The sequence below is a fragment of the Syngnathus scovelli genome, chromosome 11, assembly GCF_024217435.2.
Source record: "Syngnathus scovelli strain Florida chromosome 11, RoL_Ssco_1.2, whole genome shotgun sequence".
NCBI classification, from domain to species: domain Eukaryota; kingdom Metazoa; phylum Chordata; class Actinopteri; order Syngnathiformes; family Syngnathidae; genus Syngnathus; species Syngnathus scovelli.
In genome coordinates this window covers 12703007-12720755 of record NC_090857.1, presented here as the reverse complement: position 1 = coordinate 12720755, position 17749 = coordinate 12703007, and the positions used below count along the sequence as shown (strand labels likewise).

At 46.3% G+C, this 17749-nt stretch overlaps 1 protein-coding gene across 14 annotated transcripts in view; it reads right to left on the bottom strand.

The window, feature by feature from the left end:
* Window positions 1-17749, bottom strand: part of chd6 (chromodomain helicase DNA binding protein 6) — an 81451-nt gene that overhangs the window by 54873 nt on the left and 8829 nt on the right. The window lies entirely within an intron of this gene.

Below are 17749 nucleotides of genomic sequence, written 5' to 3'. Positions count from 1 at the left end.
TCTCTGCAGCTTCTCCCTGTCAGCGGCGGTGGAGCTGCCGAACCATACTACGATGCAGTAGGTCAGTAGACTCTCAATGGAAGATCGGTAGAAGGTCAGCAACAGGTCGGTGTTGAGGTTTTACCTCCTGAGGACTCTCAGGAAGTGTAACCGCTGCTGAGCCTTCTTGACGATGGTGGTAGTGTTCTCTGACCAGGAGATCCGGTCAGAGATGTGCCAGGTACTTGGTGCTGTGGACCCTCTCCACCTGCTCGCCGTTGATGAAGAGGGGAGTTGGCTCAGGGCTGTGCCTTCTGAAGTCTATGATGATCTCGTTGGTCTTCTTGGTGTTCAGAGCGAGATTGTTCTCTGAGCACCAGTCGACCAGCTCCAGGACCTCCTCTCTGTAGGCTACCTCATCGCCATTGGAGATGAGACCGACCACAGTGGTATCGTCAGCGAACTTGACAATCCGGTTGTGGTTGTGAGCCGGTCTGCAATCGTGAGTGTAGAGGCAGAAGAGGAGGGGGCTCAACACACAGCCCTGTGGGGAGCCGATGCTCAGCGTACGGGTGGAGGAGAGGCGGGAGCCAACTCTCACAGCCTGGAGTCGGTTGGTCAGAAAGTCATTAATCCAGGCACATGTGAGAGAAGGGAGTCCGAGAGTGTCCAGCTTTGTGGTGAGTCTGTCCAGGAGGATGGTGTTGAATGCCGAACTGTAATCCACAAAGAGCATCCGGACATAGCTCTGCTGCTGCTCCAGGTGGTTCACCGCACAATGGAGGGCTACGGCGATGGCGTCCTCTGTGGATCTGTTGGTCCGGTATGCAAACTGGTGGGGGTCAAGGTGTGGGGGAAGATAATCCTTGATGTGCTGAAGAACCAGTCTCTCAAAGCACTTCATGATCACCGGAGTGAGGGCCACTGGTCGGTAATCATTCAGGCTAGAGATGGCCGACTTCTTCAGCACTGGGATGATGTTTGAGGTTTTCAGGCAGGGCGGGACGGTTGCTAGGGCCAGGGAGCGGTTGAAGATCGTGGTGAAGGTGGGGGCGAGCTCCTCAGCGCATGCCCTCAGCACCTTGCCGGGGACCCCATCTGGGCCTGCGGCCTTTCTGGGATTCACTGCAAGGAGCACCTTTCTGACCTTGTGCTCCTGAACAGTGTGTGGAGTGATGTCAGAGCTGGGTGGGGGAGGGGGCAGGGCAGGGACAGGGGAGTGCTGCTGGGATGTTCCAAACCGAGCAAAGAAGCTGTTTAGCTCCTCTGCCAGCTGTGTGCCTTGGTCTTCGACTTGAGCGGCACTGCCCCTGAAGTTGGTGATCTCCTGGATGCCCTGCCACACCTTACGGCCGTTGTTGCTGGACAGGTGGGACTCGATGCGTTGTCTGTGGTCCGCTTTCGCCCATTTGACTCCTCTCCTCAGCTCGGCTCTGGCAGCGCTGTACAGAGCTCTGTCTCCTGACCTGAAGGCGGTGTCGCGGGCTCTGAGGAGAGAGCGGACCTGGCTGCACATCCAGGGTTTCTGGTTAGGGAAGACCCGGATGGTTTTGGTCACAGTCACATTGCTGGTGCAGAACTGGATGTAGCCCAGAACTATGTCTGTGTGTGTCCCCAGCTCCTGGTGGTCGAACAGGTCCCAGTCTGTCCGTTGAAAACAGTCTTTGAGTTTGTGGAGTGCATCCTCAGGCCAGGAGGTGATGGTCCTTAAGGTGGGTCTGAGTTTGCGTCTGAGGGGGGTGTAGGCAGGGAAGAGCAGGAGGGACGGATGGTCTGATTGCCCGAGGTGGGGAAGGGGGATAGCTCTGTATGCATGTTTGATGCTGGTGTAGACATGGTCCAGGGTGTTCTCACCCCGTGAAGCACACTTTACGTGCTGGTGGAAATTCGGCAGGACAGTCATTAAGTTGGCCTTGTTAAAATCCCCCGCTACAATGTGGAAGCCATCAGGGTGAGCCCGTTGTTGTTCACTCACAGCTCTCAGCAGGAGAGAGAGTGCCGTGCTTACGTCAGCGTCGGGTGGAATGTAAACAGCAATGACGATAACAACAGCTAGCTCCCTCGGGAGGAAAAAAGGCCGGCACCTGACTGCCATGTACTCGAGGTCCGGACAGCAGTGGCTGCCTACGATGGTCGCATTGTTGCACCAATTATCATGCACATACATACAAAGCCCCCCACCCCTGCGTAGCAGGGAGCGGCTTGCTAGCTGCATGCTAGCATCGGGGATATCCGGGCGCAGCCAGGTTTCGGTTATAATAATCACACAACAGTCCCGGATGTAGTGGTTTCCCGTGAGCTGTAGATCCAGGTCATCCATTTTATGCAGCAGGGATCTGGCGTTGGAGAGAAACAGGCTCGGGAGAGGCGACTTGTGCGGTTGTTTACGTAGCCTTAGCATTAGGCCAGACCGACGGCCTCGCTTTTGCTTCCTCTCTCTTCTTCGCCTGCGTCGTCTCCCAGACCCGACAACAATCCACGGAGACCCCGGCGGTCTCGCAATCTCGTCTGGGATGTTGTGCTTGCGGTGAAAGTCACTTGAAATAGGTATCCGTGATTGGTATCCAATGTCCGTGAGCGAGTGGAAAGTGTACTTGGGATTCCCAGTACAGAGTGTGCCAAAGAGTGAAAATAAAAAAAGATAGGCAAAGAAAAAAGAGCACTGGCGTGGAGAGCCGTAAGCCGCTGCGTCCGTGCGCGCCGCCATCTTGGGAAAAAATAAATAAATAAATATATATATATATATATACCGTAATTTCCGGACTATAAGCCGCGACTTTTTTCCAAAATTTTGGACCCTGCGGCTTATAGTCAGGTGCGGCTTATATAAGATTTTTTTCGAGATTTTTGTGATGACTTGATCACTTTTACTCTTAACACTATTATATACAGTAAAAGCTACAAAACAAACTGACAAATAACTCATTTTCAAATCAGACGAGTAAAAACTGGTCAAATATTTAAAAAAAAAGCTATTATTAAAAGTGAAGACAATTTGCAATTCTAGTAATGACACACGAATTTGATGCACAATTTGTCTTCGCGGGCCACATAGAATGATGTGGCGGGCCGTATCTGGTCCCCGGGCCTTGAGTTTGACACCTGTGCTCTAAACCCTTTCTCTTACTCTGCCATATCACTCAGAGATTACACAAAGCAGTGGCGCTGTTTGGACAATCTGCATTGTAATTGTACTAAATTCATCTTGTTTTTCCTTTTTTTAATCACTTCACTGGTTTCTTTTAAATCAAACAAGTTGTTTGATAACAACTTGTTTGACATAAAAGAAACCAGTGAGGTAATCTGCATTGTATTAAAACCCAATCAATCAGCATTTAAATTCAATTCTTCTGACATTTTGCTCACCAAAAACAAGTTGTAATGAATGTGAACTTTTAATGCATTTTATTCAGAAGGTTACTTTGAACCTTAAACGGTGGCGTGGCCTACTTATGGATTTTTACGGCCTCCGGCCTCCAGGGGGCGCTCTAGCAGGAAGCAAGAACGGGACAGGCGAAGAAGAGATAATGCGACGAAGAAGACGCGCTAGTTTGTGTTTACATTTCGAGCATCACGCGATCAAGATGGACAATACTTAAAGGAAGCCTTTATACACAAACCGTCATCATGGGGGATAAAAGAAATGCATATGATGCCGCTTTAAAGCCAAAGACAGTCGATGTTGATGACATTATCTTGTGTCTACTCTGGAGCGTACTTATGGATTTCTACGGCCTCCGGTCTCCAGGGGGCGCTCTAGCAGGAAGTAAGAGCGAGACAGACGAAGAAGAGATAATGCGCCAAAGAAGACGTGATCGTCTCGCGCATCACGCACACACCCGCATTCACACAAAGACAGGAAGCTTTTATACACAAACCGTCATTATGGGGGATAAAAGAAATGCATATGATGCCGCTTTTAAGCAATACGTGTCGCTCGCTAGTTTAATATAATTTAGCGCTTCGTGCATGAATAAGATTACCATGAATATAACTTGCGTGCACACTTCCGCGTTGCTGCGGTACTACTGCTGCATCACAGGCAATGTTAAGAAAGACATGTTCAAGTATGTTATTAAAACGTTAAAAAGGCTTTCTATGTACTGTCTTTCTTTGTAAAAAACTCGTGTGCACGTGCGGCTTATAGTCCGGTGCGTCTTATGTAAGAAAAAAAATGAAATATCCCTAAATTTTAGCTGGTGCGGTTTATAATCCGGTGCGGTTTATAGTCCGGCAATTAATTACGGTACACATAATATATATATAGTTCCATGTGTGATCATTTGGACTTCTGATTACGTCAGCCATATATATATAATTTTTTTAGTGGGTAGATCTTTGTGACTTGGTCATTTCAAAAGTAGCTCGCGAGCTGAAAATGTTTGGGCACCCCTGTTCTACACCATTCACTTTATTAGTGTGAAGGCGAAGGCCTTAACACTTATGTTATTCTACACCATTCACTTTATTAGTGTGAAGGCGAAGGCCTTAACACTTATGTTATTCTACACCATTCACTCTATTATAATTGTGTGAAGGCGAAGGCACTATTGTTATTTGACAATTTTATTCTCCCACTTTTTTGACGCTTAACTAGTTCCACATACTTCAACCGATTCACTCCGTTCCACTTTTAACTTATTCACAAATTTCTGGCAAATTTTTCCCCATTCCTTTTTAACGGCAGATTTAACATTTCACATTTACATCGTTCCAGTTTGAAATTCACATCATCTAGCACATTCAAATCACATTGGGTACATTCCCAACATTGCCTAATTAAAAAAATTCACGTTTTCACATTTAAAATTTGTGCAAAATTTTGCAAAATCTCATTTTTCACTTCTAATTTCTACATTTTTCAACCCGTTCCAACTTTCAACTGGTCATATTTTGCCTACCTATTCCACAACTTCCAAAAATTCCAAATTTTCAATTTTGAAATTCACGCCAAATTCTCCAAAATTTGTTTTTTCCCTTCTAATTTCTGAATTTTTTCAACCCATTCCAACTTTCCATTGTTCATCTTTTGCCTACCTATTCCTTCCCACTTACCAAAAATTTAAAATTTTGAATTGACACCAAATTTTCCAAAATTATTTTTTTCCCTTCTAATTTCTACATTTTTCAACCGATTTAACCCATTCTAACTTTGTTCACCTTGTGCTTACCATATTCACCCCCTTCACCCCCACTTCCACCATGCTTACACAATTCACCCCTTCACCCCTACTTCCACAGTGTGGCGGCCATCTTGGATTGACCCCGAAGTGCCCCCGAATGAACTCAGAATGAACCAGAAGTGAACCAAAACAAACAGGAAGTGCCCCAAAATGAACAGGAAGTGCCAAAACATGAACAGGAAGTGAACCGGAAGTGCCCCAATTTCAACAGGACGTGAACCGTAAGTGCCCCAAATCAAACCGGAAGTGACATATTGAACCGTAAGTGCCCCAAATAAACAGAAAGTGATATCAACTAAACCGGAAGTGACCTCAAATAAACCGGAAGTGGCCCCAAACAAACTGGAAGTGCCCCAAATGAACCGGAAGTGACCTAAATTCAACCAGAAGTGCCCTACATAAAACCAGAAGTGCCCTAAATTAAACATTTGCTCTAACTTTTACAATTTTTGACCGATTCAACCCGTTTCAACTTTAGAACTCCAAAGTGAACCTCTTAAACCCATAGTTTTCATTTCGATCCAAAGTTCAAAAACTTTTGGCACAATTTTTTTTTTTAAACTCCCATTCATTCTCCATGGGGATTCAACATTTGCTCTAACTTTTAAAATTTTTGTCCGATTCAACCCGTTTCAACTTTAGAACTCCAAAGTAATCCTCTTAAACCCGTACTTTTTGTTACGTTAAAAATTTTTTGCACAATTTTTCTTTTTAATTCCCATTCATTCTCTATGGGGCATTTAGCATTTGCTCTAACTTTGACCATTTTTGTCCGGTTCAACCTGTTTCAACTTTTGAACTCCAAAGTGAACCCCTTGATTCCGTAGTTTTTGTTTCGTTTTAAATTTAAAAAAATGTTGGCCTAATTTTTTTTAATTCCCATTCATTCTCTATGGGGATTGAACATTTGCTCTAACTTCTACATTTTTTAACCAATTCAACCCGTTCCCACTTTCAACTGTTCATGTTTTTTCTACCTATTCCACAATTTTCAACTTACCAAAAATTCCATATTTTTCAATTTTAAAATTCACGCCAAATTCTCAAAAATTTCGTTTTTCACTAATTTCTACATTTTTCAACCAATTCAACCCGTTCTACTTTAAACATCATTCTGCAGCATTCCCCAAGTATTTATTCAACTTCTTGGCCTTCACACTCAATTTCTCCATGAATTGCATTTTCTAGTTATTATATTTTATTCCTCGCACAATTTAAAGTTAAAGTCCCAATGATCGTCACACACATCAGGGTGTGGTGAAATTTGTCTTTTGCATTTAACCCATCCCCGTGTGATTCTGATCCATCCCCTCGGGGAGAGGGGAGCAGTGAGCAGCAGCGGTGCCGGGCTCGGGAATCATTTCAATCGTTCTACTACTTCCACATAATTCATCCAATTCACTCTATTCCAATTTCGACATATTCCAAAAATTCACGCGAGGGGTGGTTGCATTCATCTCATTCAAAAAATTTTGAGTTTTCACAAAATTCGCAAATTTACGTCAATTTTTTCCCCATTCATTATCAATGGCACATTCAACATTTCACATTTACGTCGTTCCAGTTTGAAATTCACGTCGTTCAGCACATTCAACTCACATTGGGGAACATTTTCAACATTCTCAAAATTGCCAAATTAAAAAGTTTCACGTTTTCACGTATAAAATTTCCGCCAAATTTCACAAAATTAAATTTTTCACCTCTAATTTCTACATTTTTCAACCGATTCAACCCATTCCAACTTTCGGAATTTGAAAATTTAGAATTCGCGCCAAATTCTCCATAAGTTTGTTTTTCCCTTCTAATTTCTAACTTCTCATTTTTCAACTCGAATTTCTACATTTTTCAACCAATTCAACCCGTTTCAACTTTCAACTGTTCAGCTTTTTCCTACTTTTTCCACAACTTCCCACTCACCAAAAATTCCAAATTTTCAATTTTGAAATTCACCCCAAATTCTCCAAAATTTTGTTTTACATTTTATTTCTACATTTCTCAAGTAATTCAACTCGTTTCAACATCATTCTGCAGCATTCCCCAAGACTTTATTCAGTTTCTTCGCCTTCACACTCAATTTCTCCAGAAATTGCATTTTCTAGTTCAGGAAAGCAATCAAAACTGAACCACGTCTTCCCTCCTGTTTTCTGACTGACACCCAGGGGTGAAAAGAGCATAACCATCCGAGCCAACCCCCTATACCAGGGGTGCCCAATACGTCGATCGCGTGACATTAAAATGTTTTGGGGTTTTTTTTGCACTTGACGCATGTGCAAACAACGGCGCTAACAACACAACACAACACTAACGCTCGCGAGTTCCCTCCAATTGTCAGATCCCTGTTTTTTCTCTTAAACTTAAGAAAGGGTACAGTCATGAACGAGCAACAACAGGCTAAACGGTAGCAACAACAGGCTAAACGATAGGTATGCTAACGTGACAAACACAAACAAAGAGCTGAGAACGGGCCTGACGTAACATATAGAGTGATTAAGGACAACTATTACATGAATAACATGTTTATAAAACCATCGGTGTCACTCCAATTCATTAAATCCATCGATCGTTCTTTGTCAACAATGGGTGCGTGCGGCTGAGGGCGCTTGCACTTCAAAATATTCCACAGGCTCATATAACGATAGATAAACTATATTTCAAATAACTATGATATAAGCAACAACATTATCAAACCATCCGTGCACTTTAAATCCATTAAATCCATCGATCAAATTCCTCGTCCTTTGCCAACATCGCCGCGCGTGCGCCCTGACGTCAGCCTCGTCTTTATTCCACAGATCTAGTATAGAACTATATTGTAGCGTTAACAAAGTACAAGGATAGACGTGGGTTTGGTAAACGGCTCTTTATTAAACAAAACAAACTTCCAAGCGTGTGGCGGCGTGGACTTCCAGACACGAGAGCTCCATGGCATAGGACCGGGCGTGCGTAACGGCCATGTCCGAGCCCCATGCACCGTTCGCGGACAGCCACTCGGCCGAGCGCCGGCCCCCGACTCAGCAGAGGAGGACCGGCCGTGCGTAAAAGCCATAATAGTTATTCAAACCTTCTATGTCACTCCAAATCCTTAATTCCTTCAAACTCTTTGTCCTCCGTGTCACTTAGAAATGATCACCGCTAATGATGCCGGTAGTCTTTACGTGGGTACGTTTGTCCTTTATGTAAACAACCGCCGTGCCACTGACGTCACTTGAAATAGTAATCCCTTGGTACATCACGGTTCTCCAAACTTTCTTTCTGCTGCTCGATTACTGTTTTCAGCTGCATATTTTACAACTTGAAGTTTGTAACCTGCAAAATATGAGTTTCTTTTTGGTGCCATTTTTCTTAAGCCCACCCAGTTGATGAGTCACGGCCAACGGTGAAATTTAGAGCGCCCTCATCCAGTTTCGTCTGAAAATATTTTTTTTTTCAGATGTAGTTTTTTGTTTTGTTTATTTGGTTGTTTTAGCAAAGTCAAAGCCTGCTTTATTGTCGATTTTTTTTCATATACCAAGACACACAGAGATTGAAATTACGTTCCCACTATCCCTCGGTGAGATAGTACACAAATGCATACAAGCAACACAAAAAAAAACAAGAAGGCACAAACAATGAATAGATAAGAGTGTTGAATAAATGATAAATAAACAAATAATAAATAATAATAATAAATATAAGAGGAGCAAAAATGGAGCAAGTGTACATACAGCAGACAGTGGACTTGGATATGGTGCTTTAAAGTGTTAATTGATTTATTTGATGTTTTCTCTATTTTTTATGTTTTGAATATGTTCAAGATAAAGATATAAAACCATGTGAAGTGATCAACTATACTAAAAATAACATGGGAAGTGGTCAACTATACTTGTAAGTGATGTCTTAATGATCAAGTAAAAATTTGTGAAAAAAAACATATATAAGTCGCTCCTGAGTATAAGTCGCCCCCCCACCCAGACTATGAAAAATTTATTCATAGTCCGGAAATTACGGTATATATACCTGCAGAAGCTGGCTCTTGGGACATGGAATGTCACCTCTCTGGCTGGAAAGGAGCCCGAGCTGGTGTGCGAGGCAGAAAGATTCCGACTAGATATAGTCGGACTAGCCTCCACACACAGTTTGGGTTCCGGTACAAGCCCTCTCGAGAGGGGCTGGACTCTCTTCCACTCTGGAGTTGCCCACGGTGAGAGGCGTCGAGCAGGTGTGGGTATACTTATTGCCCCCCGGCTGGGCGCCTGCACATTGGGGTTCACCCCGGTGAACGAGAGGGTAGCCTCCCTCCGCCTTCGGGTGGGGGGACGGGTCCTGACTGTTGTTTGTGTCTATGCACCAAACAGCAGCTCAGAGTACCCACCCTTCTTGGGGTCCCTGGAGGAAGTGCTGGAGAGCGCTCCTTCTGGGGACTCTATCGTTCTACTGGGTGACTTCAATGCTCACGTGGGCAATGACAGTGAGACCTGGAAGGGCGTGATTGGGAGGAACGGCCCCCCTGATCTGAACCCGAGCGGTGTTCTATTGTTGGACTTCTGTGCTCGACACGGATTTTCAATAATGAACACCATGTTCAAGCATAAGGGTGTCCATGTGTGCACTTGGCACCAGGACACCCTAGGCCGCAGTTCGATGATCGACTTTGTAGTCGTGTCATCGGATTTGCGGCCGCATGTTTTGGACACTCGGGTGAAGAGAGGGGCGGAGCTGTCAACTGATCACCACCTGGTGGTGGGTTGGCTCCGATGGTGGGGGAAGATGCCGGTCCGACCTGGCAGACCCAAACGCTCTGTGAGGGTCTGCTGGGAACGTCTGGCAGAATCTCCTGTCAGGAAGAGCTTCAACTCCCACCTCCGGCAGAGCTTTTCCCACGTCCCGGGGGAGGCGGGGGACATTGAGTCTGAGTGGACCATGTTCCGCGCCTCCATTGTTGAGGCGGCCGACCGGAGCTGTGGCCGTAAGGTCGTTGGTGCCTGTCGTGGCGGCAACCCCCAAACCCGCTGGTGGACACCGGCGGTAAGGGATGCCGTCAAGCTGAAGAAGGAGTCCTATCGGGCCGTTTTGGCCTGCGGGACTCCGGAGGCAGCTGACAGGTACCGGATGGCCAAGCGGAACGCGGCTTCGGCGGTTGCTGAGGCAAAAACCCGGGCGTGGGAGGAGTTCGGTGAGGCCATGGAGAATGACTTTCGGACGGCTTCGAGGAAATTCTGGTCCACCATCCGGCGTCTCAGGAGGGGGAAGCAGTGCAACGTCAACACTGTTTACAGTGGGGATGGCGTGCTGCTGACCTCGACTCGGGACGTCGTGAGTCGGTGGGGGGAATACTTCGAAGACCTCCTCAATTCCACCTACACGCCTTCCATTGAGGAAGCAGGGCCTAGAGACTCTGAGGCGGATTCTCCAATCTCTGGGGTCGAAGTCACTGAGGTAGTTATAAAACTCCTCGGTGGCAAGGCCCCGGGGGTGGATGAGATCCGCCCAGAGTTCTTAAAGGCTCTGGATGTTGTGGGGCTGTCATGGCTGACACGCCTCTACAACGTTGCGTGGACATCGGGGACAGTGCCTCTGGATTGGCAGACTGGGGTGGTGGTTCCCCTCTTTAAGAAGGGGGACCGGAGGGTGTGTTCCAATTACAGGGGAATCACACTCCTCAGCCTCCCTGGTAAGGTCTATTCAGGGGTGCTGGAGAGGAGGGTCCGTCGGGAGGTCGAACCTCGGATTCAGGAGGAGCAGTGTGGCTTTCGTCCTGGCCGTGGAACAGTGGACCAGCTCTACACCCTCGGCAGGATCCTCGAGGGTGCATGGGAGTTTGCCCAACCAGTCCACATGTGTTTTGTGGACTTGGAGAAGGCGTTCGACCGTGTCCCTCGGGAGGTTCTGTGGAGGGTGCTTCGGGAGTACGGGGTGCCGAGCCAACTGATAAGGGCGGTTCGGTCCCTGTATCACCGATGCCAGAGTCTGGTCCGCATTTCCGGCAGTAAGTCGGATTCGTTCCCAGTGAGGGTTGGACTCCGCCAAGGCTGCCCTTTGTCACCGATTCTGTTCATAATTTTTATGGACAGAATTTCTAGGCGCAGCCGAGGCGTTGAGGGGGTCCGGTTTGGGGACCTCAGCATCGCGTCTCTGCTTTTTGCAGATGACGTGGCGCTGTTGGCTTCTTCAGGCCGTGATCTCCAGCTCTCGCTGGAACGGTTCGCAGCCGAGTGCGAAGCGGTCGGGATGAGGGTCAGCACCTCCAAATCCGAGTCCATGGTCCTCGATCGGAAAAGGGTGGAATGCCCTCTCCGGATCGGGGATGAGATCCTGCCCCAAGTGGAGGAGTTCAAGTATCTTGGAGTCTTGTTCACGAGTGAGGGGAGGATGGAGCGTGAGATCGACAGGCGGATCGGTGCAGCGTCGGCAGTAATGCGGACCCTGTACCGGTCCGTTGTGGTGAAGAGAGAGCTGAGCCAAAAGGCAAAGCTCTCAATTTACCGGTCGATTTACGCTCCTACCCTCACCTATGGTCACGAGCTATGGGTCGTGACCGAAAGAACGAGATCTCGGATCCAAGCGGCCGAAATGAGTTTTCTCCGCAGGATGTCCGGGCTCTCCCTTAGAGATAGGGTGAGAAGCTCGGTCATCCGGGAGAGACTCGGAGTAGAGTCGCTACTCCTCCACGTTGAGAGGAGCCAGATGAGGTGGCTCGGGCATCTTATCAGGATGCCTCCTGGACGCCTCCCTGGGGAGGTGTTCCGGGCATGTCCCACCGGTAGGAGACCCCGGGGACGACCCAGGACGCGCTGGAGAGACTATGTCTCTCAGCTGGCCTGGGAACGCCTTGGGATCCCCCGGGATGAGCTGGATGAAGTGGCTGGGGAGAGGGAAGTCTGGGAGTCCCTCCTGAAGCTGTTGCCCCCGCGACCCGACCCCGGATAAGCGGAAGAAGATGGATGGATGGATGGATATATATATATTGAGCTGACTAGCTCAATCAGTAAGTCACATGACTTACAAACGGGAGGCCCGCGTTCGATTCCCGGCAGGGGCACTATATGAGCAATGAGCGATTACCTTACCAACAGTCAGTGTGGGTCCTTAGGCAAGACCCTTAACGATACCGCCTACCTCAGAGATAATGAGAGTACAAGAAACGAAAGACATGCCGGCTCAGACGTCGCCCGGACAAACAGGGTCTGCGTCAGGTGCTGGGGAACCAGAGCACCCTGATGAAAAATGGGCTACTGGAACAAGACACAAATGGGCGAGATGCGAGAATAAGGATCTGTTGGAATGCTACTACTCCAGCAACCCGAGCGAGAGGGGTTACATGCGGAGAATGCGGGAACAATGGCAACTTCGATACCCACAGTCAACACTATCGGCCAAGCAACTAGTAGCTCAATGTTCCAATATCCATAAACGGCACCTGCTATCACAGCTCGAGATTGATGAGACACAACACAAATGCCATAGCGAAGGTCAACCAGAGCACCGGGTCAGAGACGAGTTAAATCCATGTACAAGTCCAGAGGTTGAGTACGAAACCTCAATAAGCATAATCAAGCTGAACGAGGCAGCAACTGACCTGAAGAACAAGATCACGGTGAGAATGAATGCTCGGGAACCTAGATACACACTGCAGAGGCTAAGTGAAGTACCCTCAGAAAGTCTCCTAGAAGATGTGAATGCAGCACTGACAATAATTCCTACGGCTACAATCACTGAAACCAATGAGCTGATATACACCTCAGCAGCAGTGATCCTAGAAATGCTTGGCTACAAGAAGAATGACCATATGCGACCACAACAGTGCCCACCATGGAAGAGAAGGCTGGAGGCCAAAATCAAGATAGCACGGAGACAGAGGCCCAGAAAGGTGCAATGAAAAAGCAAGTTCCCAAGAAATACAGCCAGATGCCCATACCTGAAGCACTCAAAACTGCCAAACAAAGACTCCAAGCCTTGGCCAGCCGCCTAAAGAGGTACACAAGAGAGAATGAAGCCAGACGAATAAACAGGTTGTTCACAACACAACCAGCGAAAGTGTACGCTCAGTGGCAGGGGAATAATAGCAGAGCAGACCCACCAAGGCTGGAAACTGAACAGTACTGGAAGGATATATGGGAGCGGGAGGCATCACATAAGAAGGATGCACAGTGGCTGGTGTCTCTGAGAAAGGACGACAGCCAGCTCCCTGAACAGAACCCAGTAACCATCACAGTGGCAGACATCCAGAGAAGAGTCTCAGGAATGAAAAACTGGACAGCACCAGGCCCTGACATGATCCACAGCTACTGGCTCAAGAAACTTACAACTCTCCATGAGCGCCTGGCAGCACAAATGAACCAGCTGCTAAGGGATGGGACTCACCCTGAATGGCTAACCCAAGGGCGTACGATCCTGATCCAGAAGGATCCTTCAAAGGGTACAGTCCCATCCAACTACCGGCCAATCACCTGCCTCTCCACAACATGGAAGCTGATGTCAGGCATAACATCAGATAAGATCAGCGGGCACATGGATCAATACATGAGCACTGCTCAGAAAGGGATTGGTAAAAATACCAGAGGAGCAAAACATCAACTCCTGGTGGATAGAACAGTCACCCAAGACTGCAGAACCAGACGTACCAACCTGAGCACTGCCTGGATTGATTACAAGAAAGCATATGACTCAATGCCACATACTTGGATCACTGAATGCTTGAGGCTGTACAACATCAATGGGACTCTGAGAACCTTCATCGCCAACTCGATGAAACAGTGGAAAACCACACTTGAAGCCAATGGCAAGCCACTTGCCCACGTGACCATCAAATATATATTTATATACCAAGGAGACGCTCTGTCCACAAAGCTGTTCTGTGTTCTTTGACTTTGGTATAGGACTGAACCCCCTCAGCCAAATAATCAACAAGACGGGCTATGGATACCAACTCAGGAATGGGGCCACCATCAGCCACCTCCTCTACATGGATGACATAAAGCTGTACGCTAAGAACGAGCGGGACATTGACTCCCTGATACCTTGGAATTCCACAGGCAAATGGCAACCTTTACGAGGAAACAAGGAAAGCAGCCACAGCCAAATACCTCCATCGAGTAAGGCAAGTCCTAAGAAGTCAGCTCAACGGCAAGAACAAGTCCCTAGCCCAGGTATGGGCAAACTACGGCCCGCGGGCCACATCCGGCCCACGGGACCGTTTAATCCGGCCCGCCAACCCTAAATAAATTGTATTATTAAACTTTCTTTTTTTTCGGTCATTTTGCCTGCAATGACTGCGTTTCCCCAGTAGATGGGGAACCACTCGCCTGCGCATTTACTACCGGATGCCGTGTCAGAAAGCTCGGTGCACACTCACAAGTGCGTGTACGTACTCAGTAGTACGGAAACGGCGCACTCGCGCTCTATTTGTCTCAGGGCCGAATTTAGAGCGTGGGCTGTGACGACAGCATTCTTGTAATTTGCGCGCCGAGCTTTCGGATACAGTTTTGCGCTAAAGCCACGGACGCACAAACCTTCCCCTGCCCTGGAATCCTTCCATTAAAATGAGTCGCCCAAGGAAAAGCAAGGTGGACACCGAGTGCCGAGTGTTTAAAAAGAGTGGCCAATTTGGCTCGACGTACGCGACGTGACGTTCAGCCACATGAACATCAACATCAACCCGTCACAGATATAGGTAAACGGACCAACACCTCGGATCTCTCCTAAGAATTGCCACAACAAATTTTACTCCAGACTATGACACACTAGCATAAAAATGGAGACCAACAACACTGTTCCCACTGAAAATGAAGGGGAGGCTTTCAAGTTTGTTGTAAAAAAATGCATTTTGAATATGAGCCGTACAAATACCAGGGATTGAAACTAGCGACCATTCTCATTTTCAAACAATGCAGGATGCTCAAGGACATTGATGCACCTCCTGTTTGTGACTAATCTTAACCTGTAAAGTTCTTAAGGCTTACTTTAAGGAAGTGTTTCCCGTTTCCTCACCTCTGTTACCAGGTGTTTGTGAGTTAAAACTCTGCTCTGATTTTGAGATACCCCTCACCGTGTTGCCGTTTTGATTACTTTATTTGGATGTATGCTTTCACCGATTCTTCAAGATTATATATTTGGTCAGAATGTTTGCTGTTTGATGTGATCTCATAAGATAAACATGCATCTTTCATTAATCTGACCTGCAGGCACTGAAGTGATGGAGACTGTTATTCATAATAACAGTGTCATATTTTATGAGAATCACTGATAGCAGTTTTTTAGGGATGTTTTTTTTTTAATGTTGTTAATAAATGCATTTGTTTTCAAAAAACTTTTTTTGAATATCCATGCGTTACTACCTACTAAAGGCCCAAATCTTTTATGCAATGACCTTTACAGGTCGTTTATATTACTTCACACAAACACTACATCCAACTGCTCCTGGTTCGGCCCCCCGGTCAAAATTTAGAACCCAATTCGGCCCGCAAGTCAAAAGGTTTGCCCACCCCTGCCCTAGCCATTAACAGCTACGCCCTGCCAGTAATCAGATACCCTGCAGAAATCATACGGTGGCCAAAGGAAGATATACAGACCACAGATATCAAGACACGGAAGCTCCTAACCATGCATGGAGGGTTCCATCCCAAGTCCAGCACCCTGAGACTGTACACTAGCCGTAAAGAAGGAGGCCGAGGACTAGCGAGCGTGAGAGCCACTATCCAAGATGAAACATCCAAGATCCATAAGTACATCAGGGATAAGGCCCCAACGGATCACGTGCTCAGTGAATGTCTCAGACAATGGGCATCAAAGGAAGATGAGGTGCTGGAGGGACCATCATGGGAGGACAAGCCCCTACATGGGATGTACCACCGAAACATAGCAAGATCCAAGTGGGAAACACCTCCAAAGGTGGTAGAGAATGACCAAGCCAAGATCCTCTGGGACTTCCAGATCCAGACAGACAGAATGGTAATGGCGAACCAACCGGACATTGTGGTGGTGGACAAAGAGCAGAGGAAAGCCGTTGTGGTTGACATAGCCATCCCAAATGATGGTAACATTAGGAAAAAGGAACATGAGAAACTTGAGAAATATCAAGGGCTCAGAGAAGAGCTGGAGAAGGCCTGGAGAGTGAAGACTTCAGTGGTACCTGTGGTCATTGGAGCACTAGGGGCAGTAACCCCCAAACTGTAGGAGTGGCTGAAACAGATCCCAGGAAAAACATCTGACATCTCAGTCCAGAAAAGTACAGTACTGTTTGGGCACCCCTGCCCTATACAGTCCTCAGGCTCCCCAACAATAGCGGTAGCAGTTTGCATTATTTTATTGCAACATTTTTCCTTATTCAGATTTGTTTCAAGACTACAGTTACAGTTAGACTTTACTTTGATGGTTAATGCAGTTATTGCAATTTTGCTGTTTTATCACAGTAGATTGGTTTATTTACATTTCAAAAACCAGAAGCTATTATTTACAAATGTGATTGCACTTTAGTTTACAGATTTAAATGTTCAGATATTAAGATGTGATACAGTTTTTGCATGATTTGAATGAGGCAAAATAACATGCTTTCAAAAACCAGAAGCTATTATTTACAAATGTGATTGCACTTTAGTTTACAGATTTAAATGTTCAGATATTAAGATGTGATACAGTTTTTGCATGATTTGAATGAGGCAAAATAACATGCTTTTTCTCTCGTATATATTGTTATAATAATTTGTTTCAGATGTACTGTAATTATTTTCTGTATAAAAATTTAATTTAATTTAATTTGAAAGTATTTTTTCAAACTTGAGTCTTGAAAAAGAGGGGGTCGTCTTATAATCAGGGTCGTCTTATATTCAGGCCAGTACGGTATTTATCAACGGGGGCGGAGGTACGTACTCTACGCGTTACGTACAGTCCTCTGATTGTTTGTCTGCCCTGATCTACGTCAAAAGTACTGTCCTCTGGTTGGTTCATCGGGTCTTCATATTACACTTGTACATATGGAATCCACACAAAACAACTTTACAGATTTTGGAATTTGGTCCACACAAAAGGCGCACCTTATTAAAAGGTGCACTTCGTTTTTTGAGAAAACTCAAGGCTTTTAAGTGCGCCTTATGGTAAAATCTGGTACTATGAGTCGAGAAACGTGGATATGATTGAAATGTGCAGAAGTATGGATGTTTATTTTGTATCTGCTTTACAAATGATGGACATGTAGACTACCAAAGTGTTAATTCAAAAGAGAAAATGGCCCAAACGAGAAAAAAAATGTTGGCTTCAAAGCAACATTCATGACCTCTTGTGTCTTTTGGGCTATGACTTCTTTCCTTTTTTGGGGGGGAGTGGTATCCTGTTGACAAACGTGTCAACAATTTTCTATGTTCTTTCACAAAAGTTTTTTTTTTTAAACGCAGAAGATAGCACCAAAACTACATTTTGAAGGGCTGCAGGAAGGGGCCAAAGTGTGGCCAAAGTGTGCCCAAAATGTCGCTTTCCGATTGGCTGCGCTCACCATCAACCATCCGCGTTCCCGTTTGTTGCCAGGGGACACCACATGGTGTGAAGTCGGGCCCAAAAAATCCAACATGTTTATCTGCTAAGATTATCTTTGGAGCCATGACTGGAATTGCGACCGA